This window comes from Nansenia antarctica (assembly GCF_963989245.1).
Source record: "Nansenia antarctica genome assembly, chromosome: 2".
NCBI classification, from domain to species: domain Eukaryota; kingdom Metazoa; phylum Chordata; class Actinopteri; order Argentiniformes; family Microstomatidae; genus Nansenia; species Nansenia antarctica.
This window is the reverse complement of record NC_137675.1, coordinates 16,557,551-16,565,568: the sequence shown is the minus strand read 5'-3', so window position 1 is coordinate 16,565,568 and position 8,018 is coordinate 16,557,551. Positions and strand designations below refer to the sequence as shown.

At 42.0% G+C, this 8,018-nt stretch overlaps 1 long non-coding RNA gene across 1 annotated transcript; it reads right to left on the bottom strand.

The window, feature by feature from the left end:
* Positions 1 to 219: 219 nt before the first annotated feature.
* LOC308149631 lies at positions 220 to 1,201 on the bottom strand. Its single transcript, XR_013937258.1, has 3 exons — positions 1,125 to 1,201; positions 849 to 954; positions 220 to 332 (listed from the first exon to the last, which is right to left on the bottom strand). It is a non-coding gene; the product is annotated as an uncharacterized lncRNA (long non-coding RNA).
* Positions 1,202 to 8,018: the final 6,817 nt, after the last annotated feature.

The window sequence follows — 8,018 nt, the reverse complement described above, 5'->3', positions numbered from 1 at the left end:
TGTTATATTTTTACGTGAGCTATTTCTCATATTTAGGCTTTTGCAACAACTACAAACGAGGGGTGGATCATCAACATGTTTAAAGTATGATTTGTCTCAATATCAGATTCAGTGCACAGTTGCTTTAAGAAATGTTAATAGAAATCTCACCAGTTATGAATACAGGGAAACGGGCTGATACATTCTGGACCTGCAAGTGGACCAGACAGTCGAGGTAATTGGGTCGATCCTTTGAAATGACATCACATTCATGGTAGGGCAGTATCTCCACCATGCCAGCTTCCTGACAGCAGTCCATGAATTTCTTCTTGTCCTGTGCCTCAGCACTGGACCTGCAGAGGGGGCAACCACACAGTTATAGTGATTAACAAAATTACCTAATCTTAAATGTAGAGATGAATATGTTAATTCATTCAGTATCTTTTGAAGTAATTCAGGCCATTACAAGTCAATCACAAAATTCAGGTCACCATAAATATAAAGTGGCATCATAAGGGTTATTTTAGAAAGCTCATCTTTCACTCTTACACAGACATCTCATCTGTCACTGTAACAATATTCTTACAAATGGTAAGAGTTGTATATATTATATATTTTATAGTACAGAGATAACCAGGGATTTGGGGGAAAATAACGGTATACAATGTTATTACATAGTAATAACCTATGAGTTACTTGTTTTGATCATTCATGATACCATTTGGTACAGTACCGGTCAGGGAATTCGAAGTAAGAAAGTACCAGAAAGTACTCATTGTTACCACTGTATACACTGAATGAAGAGTGTAAGATACAATTCTAACAATGTAAGCATTCTACATTCTACAATTCTAACAATGTAAGCATACCGTGCGTTCTCTTTCAGCAGACGGCTGTCTCTGTAGTGCAGCAGCCACTTCCACTTCCCCTTCTTGCTGAGCTCCTCCAGGAAACCTGCCATTTGTTTCACGTTGCCTGAAAGAGCCAAACACAAAGATCACAAATCCATAATGTGTTGACATCTAGTTGCGATGTATGAGAAATACATTACCAGACTGTTGGTAAAATCATATCGATTGCAAAGCACCATTGCTTCTGCACTAAAGCATGATGTAGTGTGATAGTCTGGTGTAGAGTGTCCGTACAAAGACTGAGTGCATCCAGCGCTGCCCCTTCAAACACGACAAAGCCTCCCCTGCTGAAGAGCTCCTGGTGGGTCAGGTTCACAACGTCATTGGGATGGTCAATACCAGAGGTGTCAAGTAACGAAGTACAAATACTTCGTTACCTTACTTAAGTAGAAATTTTGGGTATCTATACTTTACTGGAGTAATTATTTTTCAGCTGACTTTTTACTTCTACTCCTTACATTTTCACGCAATTATCTGTACTTTCTACTCCTTACATTTTACAAATAGCCTCGTTACTCCTATTGCATTTCAGCTTGTTTTCATTACAGCTTTTCATCGTTAAAAAAAACACACACAAAAAAAACCTATCCAGATAAGTCGCGCCATCCGGATAGAGTGAATTTGATTGTGGTTGGATGAGAAGTGTCACAGCTCCGCCCCTGGCTCATCAGACGTCGATCAGTGAACGATTAAGAGCGCCCCTGGCTCATCAGACGTCGATCACTGAACGATTAAGAGCGCCCCTGGATCATCAGACGTCGATCAGTGGACGATTAAGAGCGCCCCTGGCTCATTCATCAGCCATCAATCAGTGGTGCCAGGTGTGGACGAATAAGACCGCGACTGGCTCCTACTTAAGCTCTGCTCCTGCTTCCAGTCATCGCCAGATCGTAACCACTTAATGGTTGGTTCATATGCTCGTTCCTGCTACTCTTGACGTTATCCGATACCCTAGCCTAACCCTATTATAGCTATTATAACACCTATTATAACACCTATTATATTATTATAACACCTATTATAACACCTATTATAGCTGTGACAAGAAGTATAAACATTATACCATTCCGACACCCTATTGGTTTGTACGAGATGCATTCCATCTGCTGCACATGACACAAATCACACTCCAGCAAGGAAAGCAGATGTATGTAGCCAAAGATGTCCGTGACCGTGCCAGAGACTCAAAATAACAGCGAAATGTCCCAACCAAGCACCAGCATCAACCAGGTTGATAGCCAGGAAGATCAGCCAACCCTTCTCCATCCCTGGCCGTACCTGGAAGAATTTTTTGAAATGGTTGGATGCAAAAACTGCAAGCTCTGCGCACCCAAGTACCACGAGCTAATGGCCTTCAAAAACTCACCGTCTAATTTGAAAAAGCATATTGAGGTAAGCTGAAAGTTTGTTATCATCAGTCGACATTTTGTAGTAACCTAGTAACGTACTAATGGTAAATTTGCAATGTTTGCTATGGCTAAGAACATGCCATGGTTTGCTTGCTAGCAGTAGGCTATGATTCAATGTTTCATTTGTAATCCTTCATGTGTTGAGGTCGGAGTTTTACCGTGTTTGTTGCTGTAAAGAGTTAATTATGTTCCCACGGGAGAAGAAATGTGCGCGGTGTGTGCCATTAACAATAATGTTACTTTTCAGTCATGCCAGCAGCTGCTTGTGGTCCTAAAACAGCTTTAAGTGGCAATATTCTGGTGTGCTCAACATAATTGCATAGACCAGTGAAACTGCTCCCTAACTTGTAGTCTGACCTCCATTCATGAACTTCCAGCGTGACATTTAATACAGCGGAAGTCCTAGATAATCTCAGCTTGTGGTTTGAGAGAAATAATATGAATCTCAATCTGTGCCTGTGCATTCATTTTCTCCACAGAAGAAACACCCCACTCGTCTAGAGAGGTACACGCAACTTTCTTCAACAGCCCTCAAAAGGAAGTCATCCACTGAAGGTTCTTTGACCCCACCCTCCAAACAAACCAAGCTGTGGGAGGCTCGAAGAGTGTCCCAGGCAAGTGTGGATAAAGTAGTCCTCAAATTCATTGTCCAAGGCTTGCACCCACCACACATTGTTCAGCAACAGGGCTTCATTGAGCTTGTGCAACATCTTCAGCCAAATACAAATGTCATGACGCGTAATACTGTTGTTAACAAAGTCACAAAGGCCTCTGTTGAAATGAAAAGAAAACTGAAAGCTGCCCTTAGTGAAATTGAGTTCATAGCAACAACAACAGACTGCTGGACGGCACACCGTCGCGGTTTCATTGGTGTCACTGCGCACTGGTTTAACCCCCAGACCATGCAGAGATCCTGTGCTGCCCTGGCATGCAAGCAACTTAAAGGGTCACATACCTTTTCTGCCCTGGCTGGTGCCCTAAATGATATTCACACAGAATTCAATGTCAGAGAGAAGATTGTTCGCACTACAACTGACAACGGATCAAACTTCCTGAAAGCCTTCAGAGTTTATGGGCAGACTGACGAGAACAACAATGCTGAACCTGTAGGAGAGGGTGATGGAGAAGAGGATGATTGTGGCCAAAATGATGATAACGATGAAGAAGAGGAAAGCCTTGAGGGTGTTGAATTTGTTGATGCCGGAGCCCTGTTGGAAGAAGATGACTACTTAGAATACCAGCTACCCAAGCACCATCGCTGCGCCTGCCACCTCCTCAATTTAGTGTCCACAGTTGATGCTTCAAAAGCAGAGGTCAACCCACTGTACAAGCGCGTGTCAAGGTCCACATTTGCCAAATGCTCTAGCCTGTGGAATAAAAGTTCAAGATCAACCACCGCATCTGAAGACCACTGCAAACTCCAACTCGTAAGGCCTGTTGCTACAAGGTGGAATTCACTCTTCTCAGCCGTAGAAAGAATAGTGAGAATAACACGAGAACAAGGCGAGGGAGCCCTTGCAGCTGTCTGCAGTGAACTAGATACACCCAAGTAAGTGCTTGTTTTTCTGCCTTACAGTTAATGAAGTGATTAACAATAGATTAAGTCACAGTTTTATACTTGGAATACTGTAGAACACGTATGCACTATGCCAATATGCAGTCCCCATATTTACTATGAATGTGATTTGTAGCAACACAACTTCATTTCTAAAAGTCTCAGATGACAATATTTTTCCTTTTTAATGATCAGTTCCTCCAGTTGAAGGTGCTACATCAAGTAGACTTAATGTTCCATGTTGTGTTTTTCTCTTCTTCTTTGTACAGGTTTACTCCAGTGGAACTTGCATTTCTTGCAGAATATGCGAAGACAATGAGCCCAGTTGCAAAGGCACTGGATGTTCTTCAGGGAGAAACCAGTGTGCAGATGGGATGGTTGGTCCCCACCATAACTCTGCTAAGGACCAAGCTACAGCACCTTCAAGTCGCCTCCAAGTTCTGTGAGCCTTTGATTGCTGCACTTCTTTCAGGCCTTGAGAAACGCTTCGGAGAGATGCTTGCAGATCCAGAACTGATAGCCGCAGCCATTCTAGTTCCCAAATTTAAGACCTGTTGGACAAGTGACGAAAATATCCTCAAACTTGGTAAGTGTCTCACTTCCGCTTAATATGTGTAATTTCTATGAAGACAGTGAAATTAGTTTGAAATTACATTTAATGACACACACACACAACACTATCCAATACACAGTTACAATACTGCCATATAGTCTAAATTGTCATGATTTTTGTTTTTTATTCCACAGGCCTTCACTATATCAGAAGCCACTTGGACTGTCAGGCCGAGAAACACTTCAGTGAGGGCTCCCAATCGTCTGAGGAAGAGGACTTCTTTTCCTCCTTGAAGAAGACCGGCCCTCTTGAAACGTCCCAGCAGTTGGATGCGTACCTGGGGTGCCCAGGAGACACAGTAGAGGTACTGAAGACCTTCCCAGCTGTGTGCCAGCTATCACTCAAACTTAATACGGGACTCCCTGCCTCAGCAGCCTGTGAAAGACTGTTTAGTGTCGCAGGGCTGATCTTCAGGCCAAAAAGAGCATGCATTGGCTCAAAGAACTTTGAGAACCTGCTGCTTTTGCGGCTTAACAAAGCTTATTGGTAACTCTGATGCTGATGTAGATTGTGTGTATGTGTGTTTTTTCAGGAAATATTGAATCACTACTTTGTTATGGTTTGTATGGTTTTGCCCTCACAGTTCCAATAAAGGCTATTGACTTTTGACTTTTGACGTTTGACTTTTGACGTTTGACTTTTTGCACCATTACAATACTTAGGCAACTAGTCATCATATCTTCCGTGTTCACATGTTAATGCTCAGTCTTTTTAAACCATAGTATCTATACTTCTACTTGAGTAATGAATGTGAATACTTTTGACACCTCTGGTCAATACCAGCAAACAACACGCTGGGTGACTTCTTCAGCTCAAGCAGATGAGGGATCTGTGGAAAACACAATGTTGAAGCTGATGTGAGCTATAAGATGGCTGGGTTTCAACAATGGTCTCACATTAATTTGCATGAAACTCACTCATTGATGGTGACAAATCTCTTTTTACATCTCGAGATAATGCCCTGGTACATCTCCTACAATTCTCTTGCTGGGTGACATGGTTTTTACTTAGCCTGCCTGGCTCCTGTCTTACCGTACAAATGTGTTCAGCAATATCTTCGTTTCTCAGAATGATGAGTAGGGGGGACGAGGGGCTATCCTCATCCAGGCAAAATTTCGATGGTTCTACCTCAATGTGGCCCTCTGCTTTTAACAGATCCTACAGGAAATTAAGGATCGTGATGTAGGTCACTTTACATTAGGTTGCCCCTACATGTGTAGTATCTCTTTACACTAGCAACGTCTTTGCATTAACATGCTGTTACATAGTACATTGGTAATCTCTTTTATTTTTCATTACATTTCATTTATGTTCTTCCACTAGTGGAATAAGGACGGTTTCCGCTCCATATGCTGTGTAATAAACTAATGACTATGAAACAAGATGTTGACTATGAAACAAGATACAATGTAGGGGAAACAATATAAAGTGCAACCCATTGTTGTAAACATGGACAAATAATGTTGTTTTCTATAGTTGAATCAAGATGTTCCCCCCCCCACTGTAATTACCTTAGTCTTTTTGAAGAAGGCGTCAGCTGATGTCACTAATATGTAGAACCTGAACTTGATCTTACATGACTGTCTCACAACAGAATTTAGATTATCATGAAGACTGTCAGACATTTCTCTCTTCATCTGACCACAGAAGTCTGTGTGTTTGCTTGCTCTAGACTTGGGGAATGTGTTGTCACTCTTGTGACCCCCAGTTTTGGATGAGAGCTTTTTGCCGGCACAAACGTCATTCATCATGGCTTGGTATGACTTGGCACATTCCACAGCCATGTCAGAAATCCTTGCATGTGTCATCTCTTTTCCCTTTGCATAAAACAGTTTCTGAAGATGCAGGGGCATCTCTCCGTTGGTTGCCTCAGCCATATCCTTTCTTTCAGGCATGTCTACTTTTATCTTTTGCCCTGCAAGTGACGGTAGTGCCTCCCAGTGCTCTTCTGAGCTGTCTTGTTCCTGCAGACTGGAAAAGTGCACTGTCACTGGGCTACAGAAATTAGACTTTACATTTGACCTACAATGTGTTTCGATCTGTTGAATAGGGCAGTCTTGTTGTGGCTCATACCCTTTCTGCTACCTTTTAGAATCTGGTTCATTTTTTCTGAGTAAATGAGACACTCTTGGTCCATAGAGGATTGGGTGGGGTCAGATTTAATCAACTTTTCAGAGAATTCTTCCAGAGAACTGTTTGAGCCCTTTCTCTTTAAATTATGAACTGTCCGGGTGTGCATATTTGTTGTCGGTTTTACAATGGGATAATTTTCATAAGTCCTTCTGTTTCCTTTATGATCCAAAACCGTAACTATAGATGACATTGCAACTGCGGAGTCTTCCTCAGGCATATCCATCCATCTGTTGACTGACTTCCCACTTGTCTTAGCCTGACAATACTTGAACCAGTTCTGCTGGTGCTGTTCTGACTGTAAGGAGACTGAAGAGGAAGTGCTCGTCTTGCTGAATGCCAAATCCTCATCACATTCCTCTTTGTCCCATTCCTGATACTTATATAAAGAGTTAATGTAGTCAAGTTTTGTTTTATTGAAATGAGATTTACGAACTTTGTGTTGGTCATCATATATCAAATTTGCCTTAAAACTAGATTCAATGTTGTCTAGATCTCCAGCAGACTCCTTACTATCTCTAACATCCTCAGAGACTCTTGTGGGGCTCTCATTCGGTTTCCTCATCATCACTGGGGCCAATGGAGTGCTGTTAGATTGAACTGTAGTGTTTGAGCAGGCAGGGCTATCAGTTTCTTCATCTATGAGCACATCCAAAGTCACCTTTAATGTATTATATGTTGTATTAATGTATTAGGTGTTTGTCTGTTGATTATATGTGGACCCCAGGAAGATTAGCAAACTGCTACGGCATAAGCTAATGGGGATCCTTTTAAATAAACAAATAAACAAATAAGGGTCATCTGTTTGTCCTTCATTGCAGATGTATTCTCCTCTGCTGTCATCACTCTTACAAGGTTTCACTGCCATGATAGGGCGTTGGCTGGATGGACGGGGTTCATTTGAGTCGAGAGCTAAAAGGTCCTGTGAAGGTGCTGTAGCCCTGACTAATGCAATCATTTGATGAATAAACTCCACTGAGTCACATTCTAAAATAGCATCTCTTTCCAAAGAAATGTCATTTGAGTCACATGTTCTTTTTGAGTGGTATTCAATACATGTAGTTTCTGTTTCAGTGGAATGGGATTCAGGATTGCTTGATTGCTCAGAAAATGCTTTCTCTGTCAATGTGCATTTGCTTTTGGGAGATGAGTCCTGTGACTTTGTTCTTGAATGAGTATGCAGTCCTTGTTCAGCAGAGGTATGGTCCATAATTGAATCGGCACCAAAATCATTTGCATTCATGGAAGAAGTTGAGTGAAGCTTGGGAGGTTGGCAGGTGGACAGTGACTTACTGCTGGGGTCAGAAGTTTGTACCTGAGAGACGACTGGATTGGTTTTGAGATGATTGGATTCAGGATTGTTGTTGCTGGATTTATGCAGCTCATTGTCCACAGAGCTAAGACTGCTTCTACAATGGAGT